Raw genomic sequence first — 27,500 nt, 5'->3', positions numbered from 1 at the left:
GTATATTAAAAGATACACAAACAAAGAGAGAGAGAGAGAGAGAGAGAGAGAGAGAGAGAGAGAAAGGGAGAGAATGAGCATGAGGAAGATGGATAATAGGATACCCCTCCCCCCCCAAAAAAAAAAAATAGAAGGGAGGGGAAGAATACTTGATGAACTAAATTGTAATAGAAAAGTAGATAAAGGGGGCATTTTTACAGGCAGCTCTCATTCAAAATAGATATGTAGGGAATCAAACGTGGTATTTTCTTTGGGGGAGGGGAGAGGATGTATATTTATATTTATTTAAAAAAAAATCAAACACAATTTGGCACTAAAGTGAGGTTTAGTAAAGGGATCATTTCCAGAACTATGATATCTGACCTATAAAATTATTTATGTTAATTTTCCTGTTATATTGACAATACATTAAGCAGTTACACAGACTTTTGCATCAGATAGCAAAGCAAACACCATCTGCTGCAAGCACAAAGGGTGTCGAATCATATAACTTTAAAAGACTAAACGCCCTTCTGGTTCCGAAGAGAGAATACAACAAGCATCGCCACAAAGTCTCAAGGTCAGATGTACATGTATGGATGGAAAGATAATCCATTCCTCATCCATTATTTCAACAACAAACAGCACCGCCCACATGGACTTGAGCTGTTTAGCATATGAGATGACATCATAAATGGGTTTTCAGGGACCAGCATATCGGCGGCGTCCTACATTTCCCTTACAATCTACCCGGATTCAACGATACCGGTGCTCACAATATTATCTCAGCCATATTCGGTGATTACAAGGCATCCAAGGGCACACCTTTTATTCTAATCACGTTCGGTTCCAAGCAAATACAAAGAGGGGAAAAAATATTGGAAGGAGAAAGTTTGGCACGGGCCTGCACGTGTTCAACATCCTGGGTTCGACTTAATACAGGAAGCTATAGTAAGCCACAATGACATTGAATCCAGAAAAGTGAAATACCATACATCCGAACGGCTATTTAATATGGTACCTGCCTGGTATTGGTAACCAATTGAAAGTGGTAAAACATAGTGATACACGGAACTTGAAATAATGCAAAATTTGTGATCATTTGTAACATACAATCTGTTTTTCCTAAAATAAAAATGTGTATAGGTGGAGCTTAACTTAGAGTTATTGAGGATGGTTTTAAAAGAACAAAACTTAAAGGAAAATTTCTGGAGTCCTTCGATCTATCTCACTGTCCTCACAAGCTATAATTTGCCATTTTATTTTTATTCAACCTTCTTTATGTCAAGAAAGCAGGCATTATTTACATTATTTCCAAAAAGCATCAATATAATCTCAAACTTACTCAGTTGAAGAACTATCCCTTCACATGTTGTACAAAGCAAATGAAATGACATGGAAATGGCTTTGGGATATGTGGGTAGATTCCTTCCGAAGAGTAGTTTCCATGACAACTAACACATATTGTGTTGTGGACTAAAACGGAAAGGGTTTGGGATGTTGTGCTCTAGAAAATTACCAAGAGGAAACCACAAGCATTCATCATTCAGACCGGGTATGTTTTCATTATCGAAAAGTACATTAGCAAAAGAAAACAAAAAAGGTCAGATTAGTGTGTGTTTTTTCAAAATTGTTTTGTTGGATTTGTGATATAAAAGAAAATTTGATCATACCAAACAATATCAATGTACAAGGATGCAGTATCACAGGAGAAAACTTTCTTTATTCTGAATGTATTCGTGTCTCCAACAGTAAATATGATATGAGATTATGGGATTCAAATAATTTCTCATGTTATGCAAATCATTTTGTCCAGAGATGACATAAAATATTGGCATAAGGTATAAAAGGGAAAACAAGAAACTGATCAATATGACATTAAGTTTTAAAAGTGCAAATAAGTTATTGATATCATCATATTACTGGTGGGACTGAGACACTCATACAGATTTAACAGTGTTGAGATGAGCATGAAACAAGCATGCTTGGAGTAACTGGCAGTCAGTCTCCTTGGGGAACTGCTCTAGATGACATGGCAAGCAAGGAAGAAGGCACATTCTGTAAACAAGCTGTCAAATGCCTAACAGATGAATGCATAAACAATTGAAAATGTCATGGCTTTCACACAATTTTGATGGGTTGTTAAAAATGAGAGGGAGAGAGATGAGATGTTTACAAACCCGAATAGGAAGTTGATAGGAATCAGAAAAGGAAATGCTACCAAGGTAATTATTGACCGAGCATGGGAATTGTGTTTAAACATGTTTGAGGATATGAATAGGTATTAGTATCCAATAAGGAAGTCAAAAGATGTGCCTTTAACAGACAGAATCATTTAAAGGTAGGTATAATGAGACTACTAATAAAGAGAGCATCAAACATAATAAACAAAAAAGCACAACTGACAAAATTGGTTCCAACAATTCCATTCACAGGTAAGGACCTCACTTCAGTCAGTGTGAAGATGGATATGGTCTGCACTTTTGATTCCATGTCATACACAGCAGGACAGGAATGACATGGTCTCCATGAAAGACATGCTTAACACATGAAAACATACTGGGGCAAAGTATGTATATGGTTACCCTCCTGCAAAGAGGCATGGATGGGACTAGGGAGAGAAACACATACTCATGAAGCTGTGTAAATATATCTCCTACAAATAACATGTAAAGTACAAGCAATGGGGTTGAGAGAGAGAGAGAAAAGGATCACCACAAAAACATTTCCCTCTAATTGGCACCATGCAGCGCCAAGACCTAGCCCCACAATGAGATATTCTATGTCACCTCTTGCACCTCCTCCTCTTTCGCCATCCCATACCCCAAGACCGGAAAGATGTTTTCTTTCTTCCCGCATCCATTGCACTCACACTCTTGGGCTATTTGAGAGGTGAGGTCATCTCGGGTTGCTCATTGGATGATCCTTGCACATCACTTCAATTAGAGAGAAAGGGAGGTGGAGAAAGGGGGAGGGAGGGAAGGAGAGAGAGAGAGAGATATAGAGAGATAGAGATGCAGCATGAAGATGCAGGACCGAAGAGTAAAGAGAAAAAGACACTTCACAGAAACTCTCACAATTCAGACAGAGAGCAAGAGGGGAAGAGAAGGAAGAAGGAGAGTGAAGGGGAGGGAAACAGAGAGACACATAGAAAGAAGAGAGAGAGAGAGAGAGAGAGAGAGAGAGAGAGAGAGAGAGAGAGACAGTAGAGACGGACAGACATACACAGTCAGACAGACAGATGCAGAGAGAGAGAGAGAGAGAGAGAGAAAAGAAGAAGAGAGAGAGAGTAGGACATGGCCTAACTCATGAAGGTCTGTTTGTATTAGAGTCTGTGTGTTGATTGGAATAAACACCAGATGATAAGATAACGTTTGCTGGTGTGGTATCAATGATGAAAATATTATGAGAGATAACTGTGATGATAGTCTGATAGTAGTGTATTGAGTTAAATGGGCTCCTATCATTAAGAAGAGTACATTGAAAAAGATTATGTAATATTTTAACTGCTCATACACCTACTCAAAACAATCTTGTTATCTTGTACACACTGCTATCATATAATAAGTCAACATCAGACCAAGATAGCACTTGCTTAAACATTTGTCATTAAGAACATTAATGTTCTTAATGACAAATGTATGTATATATGCAAAATGTCATCACTTCATTGCTATTTATATGCCTCAATGAAGACATTACAAATAAACTGAGTGTCCTTTACACATTTTGGACGTGTTTTAGAAAATGACTAATTCTGACTCACAAATCTATAACCTCAATGACAGTGGGATATCTCGACTATATGAAGGACACACCATTCTCTATTCTCTCTATCTCTCTCTCTCTCTCTCTCTCTCTATCTCTCTCTGTGCATCTTTATCTGTCTGACTGTGTATGTCTGTCCGTCTGTCTGTCTGTCTCTTTCTCTCCGTTTGTGTGCATGTCTGTCTCTTTCTTTCTCTCTCTTTCTTTCTATGTGTCTCCATCTCTGTCTTTTCCTCTCTGTCTCTGTCTTTCCATATTTCTCCCTCACTGCCCCTTTACCCCTCTCTCTGTCTTATCTTTCTTTACCAACTATTTAATATCTTTCCCAAGAATGTATTCAATGGAACAGAGTAGTGAATAACAACAGGATGTATGTAACCTCATGTACTTATCAATGGGTTGTGATCGGTAGTGAGTGTGCCTACAACTACATCTCAAGTATCCTATGGAGGGTCGTACGACCTCAGTGAGAGATGGATGGATGGAGGTCTGCGTTAAGTAGACTATAAGGATGGCATCTTCCAATGTCTACCAGATGTCTGTGGTATCTATGTCTGAATGAGGAGGACACAATTGTTAATCGTCCCCTTGACATGAATCAACCCTCTTAGGCTTGCTTCAAACTCTGAAATGACAGGCAACCATGCAGCATCCAAGTTGGATGCCAGACCCGTGTCCATGCCTCTTCCCATCCTGAATAAAAGCATTCTGGACATGGCATGCATCTTCCATAGTCATCATCAGTTTCATCATCATCATTGTTTTCACGAAGAGTGATTTGATCATGGCTATTAAGAGCAGAACTTGTACCATTATCATTATCATTCCGTCATCTTCTTTTGTTGGATTGACACGATCGCAGCTATCTTTTAAACAAAATCGAGTCAAGTGAACTTTCAATTACCTTTTGTATGTCCCATTGAAATCATGTTAAAATTACGTAATACCTCATGTTCACACGATTCAATAGGTGACGTACAGGGCTATTGAATTAGCCTTCGGTTGATCATTCGAAAGTAGTAGTAGTAGAAAAAATTACATAATCATTATGAAATCCAAAATAACTGTTTTTTTACACAATGACAGATTTATGTCACTTTTCTATGAAACTTCTATTTGGTGTTTTAACAAAACTTTGTTTATCTAATCTTTCACAAAAAATAATGGCAGCTTTAATCCTTGCAATGTCTTATTCTGCCCCTTATCATATCTCTCTATGTCTTGAATCAATCATATTTGTTCTCCTAAATCTCTTTCCCTTGCTTTATTTCCATTTTTGCCTTTGTCTCATTTCCGCTGCATCCATAAATCAAAGTATTTTACATGATCAAACTTGCTCTCTAATGGTTCTCTCATGTCTTCCAGATTTCATCTGCTCGACTGGAGGCAATAAAATGTAAAAATTTATGTCTCCATGTCTCTTACCGATCCATCCGCCATGAATATATTCATTACTTGTGCATCCAGGAAAGACATCATAAGGGCAATATCATCCCAGACATTGGGACATTTCTAGATGAAAAATAGTTGTGTGGTAATAAAATGTGTATTGTGGTACCAGAACGGAACTTCAATCATTATTATGTCATATTGAGTGATCTATGATTTTTTTTTTAGATGGTCAAAATATAGAGTTAATATGTTGTATGGGAGATATTTCATAGAATCTTACACTTATCCTCCATGGACATGATAAAGAAATGAAATGAAATGAGATGAAATAAGATGAGCCCTCTATTGAATTTTGTGCACCTGTCTTCATTACCGGTATGTTAATCTAATATCTCACCAGACTAATCTCCCTCTTAAACAAAGTGCTTCATTTCTAGATTGAATTGATTGACTTCCACATTAGTGTGAGTAATCAAATTGTATTCCATTAATCAAATCATGCTCTTCAGATTGATGAATTTCTCTTTGTTAAAGAATAATTAAAAATGTTTTTGATTTATCAGCATTTGTTATCAACTATTCCTTATCACTTTAAATTATTAACTCTGATTACTTGCTACATATTTCTATTTTTGAACATTCACGTTCCTTAGATTTCACCTGTTCTGTTAACACAATAATGGTATATCATCACCTTTGTATTGTGCTTTTCTTCTATATATACCTTGGGTACTGTAGCTCCTTTCTATACAAGCTCATTGTCACAGCCACACCGTTCTTCATCAATCACTTTTCTTCTCTCTAACCACTGTTCCTCTCTACATCCATTACATCTCCCTTGCCTCATCCCTTCATTCTCCTGCCCATCTCTTTCTCCTTTACATTCCCTCTCCCTCTTCCCCCACATTCCCTCGTCGGCCATTAATCTAATGTAGTGGGGAAAACCATGCAATATGAATCTAATAAGCATCGTCTCGGCTCTCACATGCTTTTCCCTGGAAATGTTTGTGCGCATGTTACGTCTGGCGCTCCTCATCCGCACACAGAAATACCAATACGTCTGTGTGCTGCATACATCCAATCAATACAGGAAAGATGCCTTATTTGCTGCAAGCTAAACTTGATGGGATAAAAGAGGCCCCTTGCATTAAGGGTGAATAAACAGATGCATTCTTCTCCATTCTCCATACAAAATTAATACATTATAGTATTCTACAATGGAAATATTCTGAAATCAAATACTGTACTAAATAACAGATTTTGCATGCAAATATGAGTCTATAACCCAGGTTCCCTTTACCCTTTCCCCAAATTTTCATCACACACAGTGCCATAAACGAGCCTCTGATATACTAATATACTCATTACCATTTTCCATTAGCATTTAGATACACGTGCATCCTATATCGGTGCCACAAGTTTCGTAGAAATAAAAACCTACAGCCACTCTTTTCTAATTAAAATGATATATGCAGCACGGATCCAAAATGAATTAATTCAATTCCAGGGAAGGTTTGGCCGTGGCATTTCCAATGGCTTCATGGGATCCAATTGTTAATCGATCAATAAAAATTGAATAGAAGAAACCATAGCTATTGCCATGACAGTAATAGAGTACAAGGTGATTCTGTTAGCAAACTAGTCTTATTTACTGACTTTCTGTAAACTGCATTTGCTGATTTCCCATTGTAATCATTTCATGTTTCCTTGTACAAATAATGACCATTAACAATAGGTAATATCCCTTGCCAATGTGTACAAACTGCTGTAAGTGAAAGCACTATTGATCCTAATGGAAGTTGATCACTTTGAAGAAGGAAAATTAAATTTGTTTATGATTTTAATCAGATATATAAATTCACGATTCATGCTTGGACGTAAAAGGCCATAATTTTTGTAAGCAATGGCCTACCCCCACCTACTAAATCTTTGAAAAAGTTTTTATTCACAATTTAGTTGCAACCTCAATGTACTTGCACCTCAGTACAGCTTTCTTGCTCTTTCTCTCTCCCCCGTTAAATGTTATCGCATCATGAATGTTTGTTAGCCTCTCTAACCCAGTGACAGCCCCCTCCCCCTCCCCCTCCCCCTCTTACCGCTGCAGGTCCGAATGACTAATGTTATACCCTTAACATGTTCCTCCAAGCATACAGAATGTGAAGTGGGTTGCATTATTGATAGTCAACCGCACCCTGTAGGCTTTCTCCCTTCTCTCTGTACATAATCACCTTGACATTATTCGTCCATGCTCTGTTCACACTTCAACACTTAATCCCATTAGATAGATCATCTTAACATTTCACCTTCACGCTCATGTCAAGGGTATGACTAATGCAGCCCTTCTGTATGAGCTTAAATGACTTAATCCACTTCTTTTTGGCATTTAGCTCGGGCATGGATATAAGCTTACTACTGTAATGAATACCATCCCACATACTTAAACCCTAAATTCTTAAAGTTTAACGTTAAGCACATGTTTACACTTTGATCTTCTACCGAACCATATGAAAGCTTTGAATATTATATATAATCCCCATATCTGATAATAACAAGGAAAGTATTTCTCATCAGTAGAGAAAATCGTATTTATAACCTGTCAAAGCATTACAAACAAAAAAAGAGACAATAATATTCTTGGATGGACTTATACTCATGGTTCTGGAGTGATAAATCTAATATGGAATGAGAAATCTAATATGGAATGACTAATTGGATATATGAGCATGGTATTCATTAATACTTAGTTTACAAGTATGAACATGAAATTGGATGAGCAGTCATGATGTTAAGAGAGTTAGTGATGATGATTAAGAAGAGGCCCATTCTTGGGATGATGATGTGGATGATGATGTTGAAGTCAAGGAGAAGAGTGAGCTGTAATGCGAGGGTGTGGTCAAATAACAAGTTAACATCTTCTTCTTCTAAACCGGTGAGTAGGAGAGGAGAGGAGGCATGATGATCTAATCAATACATCGTCATGATAATCCTTGTCATAACTAACTTGGTATATGATGTTATCTGTTGGTTTGTCATTGGGTCCTGTCAATCCGGTCTGTCATTATTGATCCTTGCATAAGTATTACAAGATCTTTGAATATCAATCTCAACATTATCATCATTGTTCTCATCATCATCGTCATTATCGTTGTCGTCATCGTCATTATCGTTGTCATCGTCATTATCGTTGTTGTCATCATCGTCGTCGTCGTCATCATCATCATCTTAATCATCATCATCATCATCATCATCATCAGCATCATCAGCATCATCATCATCATCATCACCATCATCATCATCATCATCATCACCATCATCATCGTTATAATCATCATTCTCAACTTTATCAACACAATCATTTCATTATTTCCATCATAATGACTAACTACACCACACCAACTCCCTACTCTACACAATCTAAACTTACATATTATCAAGAAAGTAAATCAAATTATAGCTTTGATAAGTTCAATTAATGCATTCTTCTTTCAGATGCCTATACCCTGCAATAGCACTAGTCTAAGATGAAAACTTCTTCAAATGTCAAAATAACAAACAATGTTATGATTGATGACTTTTTCACATAGGCCTAAATATGAATGGCCTCACAGAATGTCAACAACCATCTTACTAACGGCCAAGTAACCTCCAATTATTAAACTAACAATTTCACGGAAGACTAAACAAACCCATCCCAATCCCAAACCTCTTCATAAATATCAAATGTAGTAGCACCCATTTTAACAAGAAACAAATATGAGACATGGAATGCATCATTAACTTGAGCATAGCTTAAAATCAAATATCATAATAAAATCATTTCACCACAGGAACAAAAGAATAGGCCTACCTTCGTAATTCAATCATTTACAGAAGCATGAAAAACCATCAAAATGGTAAACTACCCCAACCAAAAACATAAATTGAAAAAGGAGCAGAACCAGCTTATTTTTTCATATGTCAGTACAAGAGTTAATTTCCTTGAAATTTGACTGCAATCTTTAATAAGTTTTTTCAAATACTTTTGGTTTGTAATGGACTATGACGAAATGGAAAACTTTTAAACACGCAAATCCCAGTGATTATACCATTTCATTCCAGGATTCTTTACTCCTATGTAAACAAAAGCATTCAATTCAACATGCACAATCTACACTCTATGAATAATGATTTAAATAAATACCTTAGAAGTTGATTTGCAAACATTTCCTTCTTTGGTTTCTCTTCATTCAAAGTCATACCAATATTGTAAGACCAAACAGTTTGAAAGCTGACACTATTGACCAAGCGGGTATACATAAGTTTATTGATCTATACCTTAAATAAATATACAGACTGCCTTGTCCAGGGATCATACTAAAGTCAGCTAATTCAATATGGTTTTAACTTCAAAATCAAACATAATAGAAGTATATTAAATACTTATTCAAGTGGGTGAGAGAGTCAAAATTCTGTTCATTCTATAATATCTATAAATAGGAGGCTACATTTTTGTGTGTGAGCGGTTACCATATTATATATATATAGAATGGTGATTAATTCTTTTGTGAGCGAGTTCAATTAATTTATAATCTTACTGCAGGACTAACCTCACAATACACAAAACAATTTCTGAAATCTTGAAACTAACTTAAATAAAAACTTTGAAGGGGATCCACCCTCATAACATTGGCAAAATGTGATAGGACTTCTTCCTAAAAACTAATCATGTATTAATAATCAGTGAGGGAATTATCACACCGGTGTAATATATAACACTGTCTGAGCTGATTAATTTTCAATTAAGTCAAGACACCACATCAATCTTACCAATGCTATTATGAATATATAATAGGGCTATTAACACGTTTGTAATGGCTAATTAATTATATTACTTACACTGGTGATAGGATGTAAATTAAAATAAAATGAGAAAAAGCGAAAGGAAAACATTATTCAAGCGAGTTTTGATTTCACTCTTAACTGGATTTGTAGTGTTAAGGCATGCATGTACACTACATTAACAGACAGTTCTGATTTTAAGTTCAGTATACATGCTGTGCTATCAAAGACGTTATTCTACATTCTACCCACATATACATGTAAGTGATGCTTTGATAGTGAACAGAACAATTGCTCCTTTCAATACCAGCATAGCTTTAATAGGGTGCCGTGATACAAGCAGGAAACTTGCATGTATACACATCCCCATTCTCATCTTTGCTAAGTGCACTTTATATAAACATGTACACATCTTCGTAAGATGGCTCTTAAGCAGAAATCTTGATTCTCATTTCCTTTAGAGAGTAGAGGTGGAAAGTACAGGATATTAATCCATCAACCTACAGAGTATAGCTGTTATCCCAAGGGAGACAGCTTATGGAGATTGCCCCCGCATCCATCCTATTAGCATCTAGGTGTGGTTTGAGCATCATCACTACACTCAACGTATAGCACCAGATGATGAAGTACAAGGATGCTTGGATCTTCAGGTGTCTATAATAGAAGGCTTTCACACGGACAGACTGACTAACATATAGATTCCCTATTCATGCAGATACAACACATCCAAACACACATACAGACAAATTCGGGGATGACTCATATGTTCATGCAGAGGTACGTTCATGAGTAAAAACACCCAGTAGCATTATCAAGGAACGGCGGCCACTGCTGTGAACGTGGCAGTGTGTATAATGTATCGCAAGCAGGCTTGAAAATGAAAAACCAATATACACTACCTTCTTCGGTGACGAGGACCAAAACGTTCAACCCTCCAGATATTGTCACAATCCAAGAGCAGTAGCTGCCGCCCAATGGCGGAGATACAGATATATGTAGTGATAGCAGTGAGATTCACAGAATAGAGATCAATAATATACAATTCCAGTTAGAATCACAAAGATAACGTGAGGTTTCCTCTTCCAGCAGTACGTTAGAACCATATTTCCACAGGAGAGAGAGAGAGTGAGAGTGAGAGAGAGGGTTGATCGAGATGGAGACTAGGATGACACTACATGAATCCTCCAATGGTGGTAAAAGGAGAGACAGGGATGTAATACCGCATCACCACCGCCCATGCATGCATACACGCAGGCACATCGCACTGCACCTGCACAATCTCCGTACACCCACACACAAACACACAGCTCCCATGTCTAAGCACACACACACACACACACTCAATAAAAAATGCATGCGGACTGCATATATTTTCAAGAGTACCCCACATGCACACAGTAGACATATAGAACACTTGTTATATTTTTCGAGGGGGGGGGGGGGGGCTTATAGTTGCATAGAGCCCAGTGGTGAAGAGACCTTTTAAATTAAATCATATATACAGTCTCACTTTACTTGGAACGATATCATCATGATTGCTGTTTTGGTTTTCACACTCTTTCTCCTCTCTCCCCAGGAGTTAAAATGTGTGATGTGTGCTTTGTGGGGGACATAAATAAACATTTTGCATTTCTGTTTCATCTTATAACCATGGGGATGGCATTTATAGTATGAATACTGAATCATGTTTAAGTGAATTTGGCTACCTGGTAGATGAATCAGACAATATAGTTTAGGCATCCATCAGTGTAGCTCTGTCAATTGCAAATGTCAATGACAATTTGAAGAATGGTATACATATTTTAAAACTGATAGATCTAATTTGATTATATAAACCCCATTAACTTGACAATGAGTTTATCTGTTATTTTTCACATTTCACTGTTATAATCATGAGGGGGTTTTCAGCACTCATCATTATTGGAGTTTTCATGGTCTATATCAAAATAGGTAGAGGCGCATAAGATAAAAAATAACTATCTCCAATTCTCCATTAACTACCAACCATACCACACCCAATTTGGTACTTTTGAGTCACCCCAAATACTATTACCAAAGTGACAGCAAAATAAATGACCGTATATATTAGTAACAGGCAGACGCTATCTCCTTCGCCCTGAGGGTATGGTGTCCTGTCAGTGCCCATTGACATGGTGCAAGGGGATTGTAGAGAGGGCTATTGTACGTAATCAAGCTCGTTAATAATTGTTTCTATTGTCCAGTCAATAGCCCAAACTATGATAGATCGTTCGCTTTATGCATCGATAATCTACCTATTCAGCCTCATGATTGTATTTACAGAGATGATACTGTGATTCAGTATTGCACATTGAATTTAGTACATTTATCTTTATTTAAAAATCGTTCAACACTTTATTGTTTGGAATGGTATATAGAGCCAGTTCATTGCTTGTGACGATTTACATTCCCCTATAATTTAATCAAATTATAATGATATAGTTGGGAGAATTCAGGTATTGATCAGATCAGTTTTTTAATATTTTATCATTAACAATTGTATGTTTTCACTCGAAATTTCAGATTATATTTAAATGTACATCTAGCATTGAAGTCACTACCTGAGCACCATTTTCTCTCATCTGACCAATGTTACCCCGTCCCTTTAATACAAACTATGTGTGAAATAAAGAGATTTAAACATAATTTGCAGATATTACATCGCAAGTTTCCAGTGAAGACTGCCAAACACCCGTGTAACTTGGTATTGAGTGTTTCCTTTAAACTATCCTAGATGACATTGATAGAGGGTTCAACTGCTCTTTGCTACATGCTATTACTTCCTCTCACACCTTAGAGTATTTCCGTCATTGATGTCATCTTTTTTCACCAGATAGGAACTACAGGCTTTTTAAGGTTTCCAAATAGAAAGTTGTTAAATGTCAGCAACCTTAATTCCTACTTTAATGCACAGGAAAGTCCAATGTCATGGTTCAAGAAGGCTAACCCTGAAAGTTATACACCCATCACGAAGTCAGTTGATAAAAAGTAGATTCAGAGAATAGTTATTCAAAGAAATCCAATTTCTATGTTTAAAAAAAATAATAATTATCCTCTTTAGGAGCATAAAGAACCAAGCCACAGCCAAAAGTGAAGCTGAAATACTACAGTCAACAATGTTATCCAGGCAAGCAATAAAACCCTGAAACACATCCAGAATATCACTAATCCCTTCAAAGTAATATGATCCAACATTGCCATCAGAAAATCTACAGCTTTGTAGAAGAAATGTCTTCATCGTGAATTGCTTACAAAGTCTTGCCGCAATTCTCTATTCATGGCGCCATACAACCACATTATCTAGCTTGATACTCATCCTTCTTTTAAAATGATCATGTTCAGAAATAAAAATGAGAGAAATAGAATGGGAACAAGAATTGATCGGACATCTAGTTACAGGACATCTAGTTTAATACAGCCAACCTTTCTGTAGTCCACATATACTCTTTTGCCATAGATAAAATTTGCAATAATTTGTTTGTTCTATATTTGTAAAACTGCAAAAGAAAAAGAAAATCAAACAGAAAAAAAATAAATCAAATCAAATCAAATCTTACCTTGTCAAAACATTGATCCCTCCTAGCAGGTAACAGTCATAGAAGATATGCCACAGGCTGTGAGTCCACTCAACACTATAATATCAAGATCTGTAGACAAGAGAAATTGGTAGAATGGAGCGGAAAAGAGTACCGTTAGTAATTGGTGATAAGTTGATAATGGTATTGGTGATACGTTGATAATGGTATTGGTGATAAGTTGATAATGGTGCCATGGTAAGGACAAAGGGAGGAAGCCCTCGTTATATTCATTGATGAATATTGGTGTTTCCAAGTAAGTTTGTATTTTTATTCTCAATGCATGCAGTTAGGACAATGTGTATTGTTGTTTTAGAATCTCATTGATTCTGCTGAACTGTGAATGAACGCAAAGATGTTCCTGTTCCCATTATGACATCACATATCATGTGGGAACAACCACTCAACTAATGGTTAAACAACAATTAATATGTGGTATCAACTAGGCTAGTATCAACTCATTAACAAATCAAAATCTCTCACAATGGGAAAGTATGGGATTATGTTACATCAGAATAACAATCTAATGCCCCATAATATTTTTGGCATTAGTCCTGTAGAACAGATATTATTGGACTCTGGAGGTGTATGTTCGCACGATCCTCAAAACAGGGTAAAGCCTTTATAAAAAAACGCTGCTTGTATCATGTTAAAGTAAACAAGTGAGGTCGGCCGGGGGAAACATAGTTCAGAAACCTGGATGTGATCTGACCTGATCAAAAGCCAAAAGTGAAAGCTTTTTTTGGTGACAGTTTTGTTCCCACGGTCAGACCAGCAAAGTTTGTTCCTGTGACTTGGACGTTAAATTTTGTATACTGTTTAATTTAGCTAAAGTATACAAGGAAGTTGGCAACTGCTTCATTTAATAGTTAGGACTAGGTTACAAAAATAAATTGCGGGGAAATTATCACCAACAATATCTTCTGAAAAAATAGGGAACTGATTAAAAAAAGGTACATAATAAGCATGCAATGAAATTGATCTAGACCATGTAAACATTACATCACAAACTTACAATACATTGCCCTCATGATAATATGCTGAAGGACACCATGTGAAAAGCTTTGAGAAGTGAAACAGGGGAAAGTAAAGAAAACATGAGGGAGAACATGAAAATATTTTGGAGCAAGAAAAAGGAGAAAATAGATAGATGAGAATAGCAGCTTTGTAAATACCCCTCACTTAAACAATCTCCTATCAATTTTACCAACACCAATATTTGAATCACATCCTTTATATGCCAACATGTGCCTACATACCAATGTCTTCTAGGAGCAGTTGCCCATGTCCCGCAGATTCAAGCTGCCCAGGACGTTTGGGCTGGCACTCGACGAGTTAATTTCAACCCGCCTCTTTATCTCAAAGCCCACCTTCCCCTGGCTCCTCAGAGGTGTAAACTAGGTAGTGTTAATGAGTCCAAGCCCATATTTCCTTTCATTACCTTGCTCTCTCTCTCTCTCTCTCCATCTCACCAAGGTATTGAATGAAGTAAGACAGGGAGGGAGGGGAGGGAAAGAGGTGCTCTTCTCATTAGCACCTTTTTTTAATCATACTTAAACGAGATCCGGTGTGCATTATTCAAGACTTTCAATATCACTACGGCCACTTCAGATGCTTACAGGTAATCAACATTGGGTGGTATGTCATGTGCAAGGGGTAGTATTTCATGTAATGCTTATGTCATCTCATATTATGCATCATGAATATAAATGAAGTGTATATATCATAGTCCTCTTCTGTTAAGAGATTCATATCTCTAGTGGGTGTACTAGACCTACATTGAAATGATGAAACTGAAAGACTAATATTATTCAAGTAATAATGTTTTTCCTACATAACAATATTTTTATGCATTTTGCATTCTGACTATTGAAATAAAATTATTCATAACAGCTGAATGAAATAGTTTGTAACATGGCACTTACCAAGATAAAGGCATTAAATTGCAAAAGTGGTCTACGCAAGAAAACAACATTTTAACAGACATTTCACTTTAAAGAAAACAAAGAATCTAGGAACAAAAACAATTGTTTAAACAAGATTTTGGCAGAATCGATTCTTAAAATTGGATTCGATCAAACGCTTCCTTTTCAATTTAAAAATGACAATATATTTAAAAGGACAAGACCATTACAATGCGATTGATTCCATCTAAATGAGCATACAATCATGTCACAAAATGCTTGGATGTGATAGAGTTTTTTGGTTGTACTAGAACAGAATATCAATCAAATAAAGCAGAAAGTATGACTACCTTTTACAAAAGTGCAGTCACACATTCATTTTTACTTTTCATAAACACAACAACTACGCGGATGTTTAATATGTAGGTTTATGTTACAATGCGTCACATGCAATCTAAATTTAAAAAGAAAGGGTATATACTGGTATGTATCATAATGTGATTGAAGACAAAGAATTATGCATCAACAGTTACAACAATCATATATTTATCAATATGGTATATAGAATAGTAGCAGAACAAATTTGAAAGCAAGCTAGTAGTGTCTAGAACCAACAGACAACAGACATACATGTAGATGTACACCAAATATGTATCTCTATCAAATAATATTACATTCATGTTATTGAATTCTATCATGGACACGCACGCCTGGCAGCTGCTACTATACATACATTGCCCCAACAGACCTTGAGAGAACACCAGCAAGCAGTACAATAGCAATAACTCTTTTCCATATATCATATTCCAGTATAATATCGAACGGCAGCTTGATTACTATGGTAATGCCGGCGGTTTATGAAAACATTGCAATGTTTCTTTTAGCTCATCTGGTCTCTGGGAGAGAATGAGACTTGAAACGGCTCTTACAATCATTGTTATCACCACAGCACGTTGTTTACGAATCACATGATTTATATCTTTACAGCATGCTCTATTCGAACAAAGGAATATGTGAATTTTTTATTAAAAAAGCGTTGTTTCCTCCCAGCTGAAATCACATCAATCTTCGACCCCTGAATTATATACATGTATTTCAGCAGACCTGCTGCCATAGGCAAAACCACATCATCAAGTTTGCATACATGTAGCACATGACATGAAATAACAATAAACACAAAGCTGATGATATATTGCAAATATTCCGCTGACTCAAGCAACACATCTTTTCTTCCATCTGTTTCTCTTTAACCCGTTCCTTCCGAAATTATTCAGCCTGAAAGCCACCCCACAAACGAGATTACAAATCGAAAACTCGACTCCTTCGCTGCCGTACAATACCGTGCGACTGTTCAGCGCGCGGAACAATGCGTGTGCGTTGAAGCGACCTAAAGTCTGGCCAGTCGCTTCGACGAGCAGGAACTTAGCGCATGCGCAGATCATTTGGCAATCTGCCGTGCTCTAAGTTCTTTTAGCTCTTCCGTACTGTAGGTTGTTTTTCTTCGTTATCTTTTTTTCCTCTTCTACCTACTTATTTTGTTCTTCTTTTTTCTCCTCCGTATCTTTTTTTTTTCCTTGTCACTCTTATTCCTCCTCCTTCTTCTTCTTCTTTTTCTTCTTCTTCCTATACTCTTTTTTATTTTGATACTCGATTTTATGAGAAAATACACAGTGTATAAAAAGTAAACTATTTCAATGTAAGTTTCTGTTGCATCAAATTTAATTGAAATAGTTTATCAGCCAAAATTGACTGTTATAATTTACGTCGGACAATATAATGTAGCGAAAATATGTAAACATGATCAAATGAAACTCAAGAAGAATCCAGAACGGGGGGGGGGGGGGGTAAGGTGAAAGGAGAGCCAAAATAGCATACTAATAAATACAGTACAGACTATATAACGATGCGCCCAACTTTCTCTCTCTCTCTCTCTCTCTCACTCTATAAAAACCGTTCATTATACTTCATCTCTCTCATATTGTTTTCTGTTCCGCGATTTCCGAAAGCACGTTTCGACATATAAATAAGAATTGTTAAAAGTAAGAGTTTGGATATAAAAACATGTCTTATGCAAAAAATAATATGACACAATCTTTTTTGACAGAACTAATATACGTCGGACGAAGGAAATAACTCCTTGGTCGGACATTATACTTAAGCGATTTAAAAAAAAAAAAATTAATTTTGTTTTAAAGAACTAAAGAAACATTCTGAACGGGGGGGGGGGGGGGGGGGGTTGATCAGATAGACAACTAGTATAATAATAAATACAGTACAGACTACGTCCAACTTTCTATCTCTCTCTCTCTCTATCTGTCAATGTTGTTCCGCCATTTGCTTGTATGCCGGCATCATTCCTTCTTTGAGATAAATTATGATAACATATCCATGATGATGAAAACATACATCTTAAATACTAGGGAAAAAAATAGAGAACGAGCAGCTGATAATGTCAAAATGAATATCACTGTACACAAATTATAGAAAGTAAAAGTTTTGATTTTGAATGTAAATCTCTGTTGCATCAAAATAAAATGAAACGTTCATTATATCGACGGAAATAATATACATCGGACATTATACTTTACCACAAAAGGGTCATCTAGAAGTAGGTGGATAACATTATAAGAGAAAGAAGAGAAAGAATGAAACTTTCTCTTTCAAAAACAGAAGAATAATGGAGAGGGAGACAAGGACACATACACAATAAATAAATATAAACAAGATAGGATTCTAGAGCGGAAGATGATATAGGGGAAACGAAATAGTTCGGAAGTATTGCCTAGAGAGCAAAATAATTATTCTGTTTTATTTACTAATGTAAAGCGCTTTGATCATGTTTTATGTAAAGGTGCTATATAATATCAATATGTATGAATATATTGGCAAATTTTGACAATTATAGTTTGTAAGTATGAATTGACAAAGTACGTACAAATACAAATGACACATAAATGTCTGCAAGTATTTGGGACCTATATAGAATATGTGAAAAGAGCTATATCTTTGTCTTTGGCCCATGATCCCACAACTTAGTTACGTAAGAGGAACAAAGAACGTTGACGGATGTAAAGGTTGTTGTCGTGGTTATAAACCCCAACAATGGAAGAGCGGAAGTAAGGTAAGGGTATAATTGAATGACAATGACCTTGCTTATAGCATTGATGATCCTACATGTATAACCCTGGTTTTTTTTTGTGTGTGTTTTTTGGGGGAGTGGGGTCTTGTTTTTTTTGCAATCATTCAAAGATAATATCAATCATACAAGATAAAGGAATGAACAAGAATATATGATATGCTAAAATGTAACAGACAAAAAGATGATGATGAGAAATGATTGTTTCTATCTCTTTTTTGTCTCTTTTCCACTCTCTTTATCTGTCTCTCTCCCTCTCTCTTTCCTCTCTCTATCTCTCTCTCTCTCTCTCTCTCTCTCAAACTCTCCACTTTCTCCCCTCTCTCTCCGTCTGTCTCTCTGTCTATCTGCCAATGTTGTTTCGCCATTTGCTTGTATGCCGGCACCATTCCTTCTTTGAGATTAATTATTATAACATAAAATTATCCCTGTTGATGTACATTATTATACCTTATATTTATTATAGGGAGCGAAAAAGAAAACGAGCGGCTGATAATGTCAAAATGAGAAGAATATTACTGTACAATATTTATACAAAATAAAAACTTTGAATGTAAATCTCTGTTGCATCAAACTGATATAAACAAATTGTTATTATGCTATATTGACGGTACTATTATCCGTCGGACATTGTGCTCTAGCCAAAAGATATAAACAAACAAAAAAGAGAAAAACTAAAGAAAAAATCTGAGGTTTGTGGGGGGGGGGGGGGGTAGTCGGTGAGAAAAATATCATAATAATAAATACAGAACAGACTACGTCAAACTTTCTATCTATCCTGCCCCCGCCCACCCTCCTCTCTCTCTCTCTCTCTCTCTCTCCCTCTCGCTGTCTCTCTCACTCTCTCTCTCTATCTCTCTTTCTACGTCGTTTTCCATCTTCATCTTTCATGATGTTGTCTACTATTCCGCCATTTACTTGCATGCCGGCATCATCCTTTCCTTGAGATTAATTATTATAACATATCCCTGATGTTATACGTCAGACATTATACTTTAGCGAAAAGAAATAATCAAACAAAAAAAGAAACGTACACAAAAGAAAAACAATCAGAGCTGGGGGGGGGGGGGGGGGTCGGAGATAACTTTCTATCTCCCCCTCTTTCTCAAATAATTTATATCTCCTCTCAAATATACCTCCCCCCCCCCCTCTCACATATGCCTTAGTATAGGGAACGCTATAGAGAGTGAGCGGCTGATAAAGTCGAAATGAGAAGAATATTACTGTCCAATACTTATAAAAGTAAAACTTTTGAATGTAAATCTATGTTGCATCAAACTGCTATACACAAATGTTTATTATGCTATATTGACGTTACTATACGTCAGACATCATACTTTAGCCAGGAAATATAAACAAACAAAAAGAGAGACAAACTAAATAATAAATCTGAGCTTTGAGGGGGGGGGGGTAGGTGATACAAAATGTCATAATGATAAATCCAGCATACACCTGATCAAAACTCGTTTTCGTGAATTAAATCGAGTACAACCTCGCGATCTTGCTTTAGACTTATAATACTGCTTGTTGTTGTTGACAATAGAGAGCTGACCTTTGGATTTTCCTTTCATGTGCAGTGAAGTGCATTGTTCCGCGCGTGCCGCGTGCCGTTATAGGCTTTGGCTTTGCGCTGCTCCCAATTGAAATACCAGCAGTATTGGTATTCTGTGCATGGAAGGTCTCAGCGAAAGTCAATATCTGTGGGACAGACATCGCGGAGCTCCAATACGCTGCTGTACGAATTTCATGTAAGAGAAAACTTGACATGCTTATGAAAAAGTACAAATATAATGAATAGTATTAAAGTAAACAAAACAGGAGTAATGGATAATGATAGCATATACTTTGGATAATCCCTCAAATCCACTAGTTTAGTGAATTAATGGCAGGGAAAGGCAATTTTAGGCTTGTAAAGACGTCGTCTACCTGCCTATTATGGGAACCTGGTATACCAGGTTCCCGTCTGTGAGTGGGCTCCACGGGAGCCTGGTATACCAGGTTCCCGGAAGGAACGGGTTAATATCTAGATCGCATATCTACCTACAAGTGCATGGCATTTGTATACTGCTAGCATCAATTCCACCTGAATCTCAGACTTTTTTTCCCTTTCTCGATCAAAGAGTATCCCCTAAACTTTGTTGAAGTAGAAGCAGCTTGTGTATTTGGTGAGTTGAGTGAACTTCTAATGTTTCCTCCCTAAAGGTAACAAAAGCTTCTCTTTCCCAAAACCATCCATGGCTTGCGTGCTTTCTCTTTCTCTAAATCATCCACGAAGAGGGCATGAACTTCTTTCTCTAAATCATCTATGGCTTGGGCAAGGACCGATGGGTTGAATAATATTGCCCAGTCTTGACCTTTTCTGATTCTTATACTTTTACTCTTCAAAATGTTGGGCAGGGATCTCCTTAAAACAAAGTTTTTGTACTTATAATTGGTTACGAGACATTCATAATTTGTATGTAAAGAAGGGATCTCCTTATAACAAAGTTCTTATTCTTATGACTGGTTACAAGATATTCATACTTTGTACAAAGAAGGGATCTCCTTAAAACAAAGTTCTTATCCTTACGATTGGTTACAAGACATTCATAGTTTAAACTAACAAAGCTACTGACAGGTGCATGATATAGTAAAAGCTTCAGGCCTCTAGAGGTGCTAAACTAACAAGAAGAAAACATTGACAAGTAAGCTAATGTTATACTATACATGATCATCATCAAGTCAGTACAAACATGTACAAAAAATGTTCATGTTTTGATTTGAAAGTGAATGTTTGTAACAAAACCATAGAAAAAAGCCTTCTTGACAACCTTCATTATGAATTATTTGGCAACAAAATTATGTTTGTATCTCTCTCTCTCTCTCTCTCTCTTTGAACCTTTTCTGCTATAAAAAATAACGAAGCATTGGTAAGGTCATTGACAAAACTGATCCAGAGCTGTTTGAAATATAGTGTCCAGATTTTCCTGACCAAGGTTATCTTTCACCACAAGATCAGGTGCAAGGCTAATTCCCAGTTCCTTATTCCACCATAGTTTCACTCTCTCCCAACTGGAGAGTATCAATGACCAGCTGTCAAGGTTTATTGCAGAAATATGGAGATAGATACCTCCCAATAAAAAGTGAAAGGTCGGTCCAAAGAAGGGAATGTTTTAATATCTGGTACTTACTAACTGAAGAGTCGAGGGATTTGAACTTGTGGGTTTGCAACATGTGGACGATGTAAACCCTGGCCACACAGAAGATTCCAGAAATATTATACACCAACTGAAATATATTTGAAGAGCTAATTTCTTTTCTAGATCCTACAGAATCCAATTTCCTCGCAATATTGTTGTGCATAGCTTATATATACATGTATGTCTTACTATCCTAACCTAATATTTAAATCTCATGTTTAAACAAGATTACTGAGTCTGCGCTTGCTTAGAAATATTTGGGAGGTTTCAATTTGGACAACACTTTCATCTTTCGAATTGCACAACATGCTCCATGAAATATGGTGTACAATGGTATGGAAAATTCCCACTCTATGATGAATTTCTGTTTTACCAACCTCTACGACCTTTCATATTCGAACCATGGATAATATTACCTGATGAATTCAATACAGGCTGTTGGGGACAAAGCTGCATTTTTTTTGTTTGCTGTTGGGATGGTGTTGGCTTACAACACTTTTGATTTGTAGCAATTTGTGACCAAATATGTGACATTTAGCACACTTTGAAGGGGTGGGATGTAAACAACTTCTGATTTCCCTGGACACATGGCTTACAATCCTAGTTTAGAAAGATATCATGTTTTATGTTTAGGTTTCCTAGCCTATTTCCAAGCTCCAAATTCATGACTTACGAGCCCATTTATATAAAATATTTGTTGATTTAAAAAGACATATCTAAACTCTTCACATTATATCAAATAACTGATATCAATTTTCCTCTTAGCAACTGAAAAGTTAGAATAATAATTCTATATTCGATTAACAACGAGCAAAAGGACTAAATAGGGATGCTAAGAGAGCTTTTTTAAACACTACAGTATAGGCCTTGAAATATCTTTCAATCATTTCAACATCGGCATCACACTAAGCAGTTGCACAGATGTACGCTATAGTTCCTAATGCCATTAGCTTTTAGCTAATTACGACTACTTGTTGGTACAGTATGCATCTCACAACGACAGACAGCGTATACTAATACAACCCACTGCACCGTGTATTTGACTGTCCTTCATGTCCATTATGAATATAATGATCGATTCTGATAAATTAAAGATGGTACCAACTTTGGATATTTCCTGAAACTGAGTGAGTCACCACACGAGGGCCCACACATCATGCACCTGTCTCTACCAAATCATGAATAATATTGAAATAAAGAATACTCCTTTTTGAAGGAATAAACCGTATAATATCTATGAGTTACATCTGCTTTCTATCCGTAATGTTTTGTCATTAATATTTGCATCATTTGTCTCCATACATAACTTCTTGTCTTCCAGACAGGAGGCAGTGATGTAGAGCTATACATGGCACTCTTCACATGCAAGCATCTACGTGCCTGAAAGGTATAAGAAGAGAGAGAGAGAGAGAGAGAGAGAAAGCATACAAGCCAAATGCAATTTCTAATGGCGGCTATTCAGATGTACGATCAGATATCAAGACATAACAATATTTGGCATTGAGGCTATTCTACCCCCAAATGGCCTGGATCCTTTTCTCTCTTGCAAAATAAATATCTACACGTTTGCAGTTTCTGCTTCATCCATCCATCCATCCATCCTACCTAATTCTTTGCTCGGTAAAAAATGTGATACATGCACAGAGCTATATGCTCCAAGCAGTCAAGCAAACATGAAATTGACATTTAGTCAGGCAGGAAACGTTTTCTGCAGCGGTCCTATGAATAGCTGCTATTATGCAGCCTCACCGAGCACCTACTTATAATTCTGTACACAGGATGCCGACATTAACAAACATACAGTACAATCATGTACATTAATAAATGTGTTTGCTTGGTATATTGACTAGATGTCTATGGTTTTGTGAGAGAGCAAAGAAAGCTGAGGGAAATGTTTCCTGATAGCGTCTAAAGTCCTTCAACGAAACAGGGAAATTTAACCAGGTGGAAAAAAAACGTCCATGATTTTCAAATGGAAAAGGGTCAAATTTGCATAAAACAAGATTCAATTAAATTCTTTCTTTTTTGTTATTCATCCAAATTCACAAGAATATATGGGAACATGGAAGATGTGAGGCAAAATAACATACATCTAGACAACAAAAGCAACTGAGGCCTAAATCTCAGAAATTCAAGCGTTACATACATGTGTGATATGACCCTTATAAGAGAATTTTTTTATTTTTTATGTACAACCTATTTATTTTCTGTATATTACACTTGTAATATCACTCTCAGTCAATAAAACATTTGGGACTGTTTTATTACCTAATGGCATTTTGTGGCGCCGAGATGGGGAAAATGCTGGTGGAAAGGATCAACACTGAAAACTGAACACGTAATCAAAGTCATTTCATCCATTCTGTCTCATAGTAGACAGTGAATGCTATGCATACAACATGTTCGAGAGAAATACAGGACAGACAAAAGCCTGCATATAAGAAATAAGCAACCATAAATGCCACATATTAGAATCGTGAATCATAAACAAAAACAAAACATACATAAAAAGAGGACGGATGTAAGATACAAAAACTTGAAAATTAAGCAGCAAGAAGGGCCTATATTACTGGATTGTTTAACCAAATTTATCCCACTTCATACCTCAAGGGAGTATTCCAATATAAGATGTGTAAAATAATTGTGAAAGTTGATTTGATAATACATTTGAAAATGACATTGACCAGAGCTTGTTTTCCTTCAGAGAATCTAGCTTTATCACCCTATAAACCACATCGTGACCAATGACAAGAAGAAATTGCTCAGACTTATTGGTCTCAAGAGCATATTCAAGATGTCACTATTCTAGTTTCGTTATCGTTATTGCATTATAAAATTTGTACACAAAGAAGTAAAGGAGAAAGTTTTGTGAAGAGGAGGCTAGAGAGACAGAGAGAAACTGAGGGGGTGTAGAGAAAATACAAAGAAAGAGATAGGAAGAGAGAGAGAGGGGGAAAGAGAGAGAGAGGGGGGGGGGGGGGGGAGGGGGGGGGGGGGGAGGGGGAGAGGGGAGAGGGGAGATGGGTGAGGGAGTGAAGGAGGAGAGAATGTGAGAGGGGGAGGGAGAGAGAGAGAGAAGCAACAGAAAGACAAACAGAAAGGAAAAAGAAGAGTTGAGTCGCTGATAAAAGAAAATTCTATAAGAGTTAATCAATGATGCATCAGGTTGGATATAAACTAGCAAAAACTTATTTTGGACCCATGAATTAAATCAGCCTTAAGTATTACCACCATCAAGTAAACAACGAAGTCACAATAGGATTTTTTCCCCTCCAAAATGAAATAGTGTAGAGGATCACATTGATTGTAAACAAAGTTGTAAAAAAAAAATTCACAGAGAAATACATTTCTCTTTTGACACACTTTTCTTATAACCATTTTGCAAGGGGGAAAATAAAATTACCAACAGGGTATATACAACATTTTACACAAAAATTGTTTAACCTTTAATAAGCTTACTGTCTTTAGGGACATTGCAGGTCACCATGATAATGGAAACCTTACTCATTCTTACCACATGACTACCGAGCAAGGGGGGAATAGAAAAAAAAAAGGCTCATAGTAAAGGATCCAAGGGTGCAAATGTCAGGGAAAGGGGATCAGGAAGCACATGCTACTCAGTCAGTCAACTTAAAGGGACGGATGGCTTACTCGAGAACCTTGCTTTACAATGAGGGCAAGGTAGAAAGGATTAACATATTTCCTTTATGACTAATTATTCATAATTTGGTATCATACCGGTAATTCTTTTGACTTGTTTTCTTCAGTTACTACCCCTTTGTCTTAAAACAAAAAGTATATATATATATATATATATATATATATATATATATATATATATATATATATATATATATATATATTACTACACAGAACATGAGCACTATGTAGCAAAGTGCATGCCAAAGTGATGTCTCCCTTAAAAATATATATTTTGGACTTTTGCCAATGGAGTGAAAGACAGAGTACAAAGTACTTAAGTAGTAGAATCCTTATCAGGAATAGTTTAGATAATTACATTTAATGCACATGCCTTGAATTTTTTTTTATGAGAGTTAATTCTCCTTTCAAATCATCACTTATCATGGTCATTATGAAGAGGGGTGGTGTAACAACATTGCACAGAGATTATCAGTTCATGAGTTATCTTTTGACACTCATCTCAGGTGTAAGTGTAACACCCTCCTGGCACTCAGCTGACGATATAAAAAGATAAAAGTTACGAGTCCTTCTGCTTATAACCATCCTCATCCTCTTCATCGAACATGATCAAAAAGAGAAAGAAACATAAGAAATACAATGGAAATCACTTACATTCTTTTAGCAGATATCTATCTCACCAGCCTGGTTTATACGTGAATTCCTTAATATCCAGACTATAAATTTCCAGTATGAAATATCCTGCAACTTGTTAAATTAAACCGAGTCCAGCTCTTCTGCTCACATTGCTTCAGACACGCATGCACGGTGAGTATGTGGAAACCACGTTTGAAGTTCTACCGGTAATACACTCAACTAGTGTAGCTTCGTCCGTTGTAAGCTGGCTGCTAGGAGAGTAAGTAACAAGCACTATGACATCACAGCAGTATGCACCCCTTACAAATTCCTGGCTTGGTGGTGACTCTCTCTCTCTCTCTCCGTCTCTCACTCTCTCTCTCTCCGCTCAGTACAGTCCTGCCGTCATTCACTGCGGGACAAGAGTGAATCACCCACGCCCTCCTCCTTACTTTAGATAGGCGACGACCTTTTTCCTGACAGGGTGCTCGATGAAGTACACCAGTAAATATGAAGAGATGGAATACAAAAGACCACGGAATTGTAGAGAACATAACAAGGTCATGAGTGTTCTTTTGAAAAGAACTTCCCAGTACCTACACAGCTATAAAGAATTATGTGAAATGGGTTCTCCATGAGTCAGACATTTCATTTCATAATTTTATGATTTCACATATTATAGTCATGATTTTAGGAAATGGTTTCAGCCAAGATAAAACACACACCATTGCTTTTTCAAACTTCATATTGGATTGTTAGTGAATGAATATAAAAACTTTGATGCTTGTGTAAACTCTCAGTGATAGGACCAGCAATAATCATAAAATATGGCCACAAAGCAAATCATAAAATGTGATGTCATCTACTGAGATAACAATACATTTTGAATTCCTAGAACGTTCACCAGATCCTCTTTCAAAATGTGTGGTAAAAAAGAGAACCATCAAGTATATCACAGGAAGAAATAAACTATACAAAAATAGTAACAATGATTTTGGAAAGGTAACAAATATATGTCATATCAGGGCATACATAGGATAGTAAACTGTTTTGAAACGTCTGCAAGGCTAGTTCATCCCACATAAAAATTTAAATAAACATAAAACAGTACTTTGATTATAATGGTTAAAAATCTATATTTTTGCATGCGATTACAAATCCTATAGACGTTCAGTGCACCTGTGTAAACATATGTGATTGAAAATTAGACATTCTTTTTCATACTGGAACATCTTTGGTTCAGACTTTGGACTTCAGCCATCCATCATTCCATTGGCAACATACTTTTATTCTCCTTAATAAAGTCATGCAGATTTGTGTGACAGTTTGAGTGATTCTATTGTATTATTGTTGGTAGAATGTTGGTAGAATTCAAATCTGTTGGAATATCTACACATTTCATACTGCATGGTCATGCTTTTCCCTTCAAACTCCTAGTTCACTCCAGCGCCATTAA

At 36.5% G+C, this 27,500-nt stretch overlaps 1 protein-coding gene across 5 annotated transcripts in view; it reads right to left on the bottom strand.

Annotated features, from left to right (window-relative positions):
• LOC579742 (neuronal cell adhesion molecule) overlaps positions 1-27,500 on the bottom strand; it is a 164,958-nt gene that overhangs the window by 68,901 nt on the left and 68,557 nt on the right. For 4 of the 5 annotated variants that reach the window (XM_030972696.1, XM_030972701.1, XM_030972700.1 and 1 more), the window contains exon 5: positions 13,533-13,622. The gene's annotated coding sequence lies outside the window, so the exon portion shown is untranslated. Of the gene's footprint in view, positions 1-13,532; positions 13,623-26,083; positions 26,376-27,500 lie in introns of those variants that run through there. The other variant, XM_030972699.1, reaches the window with a different exon arrangement.

Source organism: Strongylocentrotus purpuratus, unplaced genomic scaffold, assembly GCF_000002235.5.
Source record: "Strongylocentrotus purpuratus isolate Spur 01 unplaced genomic scaffold, Spur_5.0 spur5_scaffold_6, whole genome shotgun sequence".
In the NCBI taxonomy this organism is placed as follows: Eukaryota; Metazoa; Echinodermata; class Echinoidea; order Camarodonta; family Strongylocentrotidae; genus Strongylocentrotus; species Strongylocentrotus purpuratus.
This window is presented reverse-complemented; position numbering and strand designations above follow the sequence as displayed.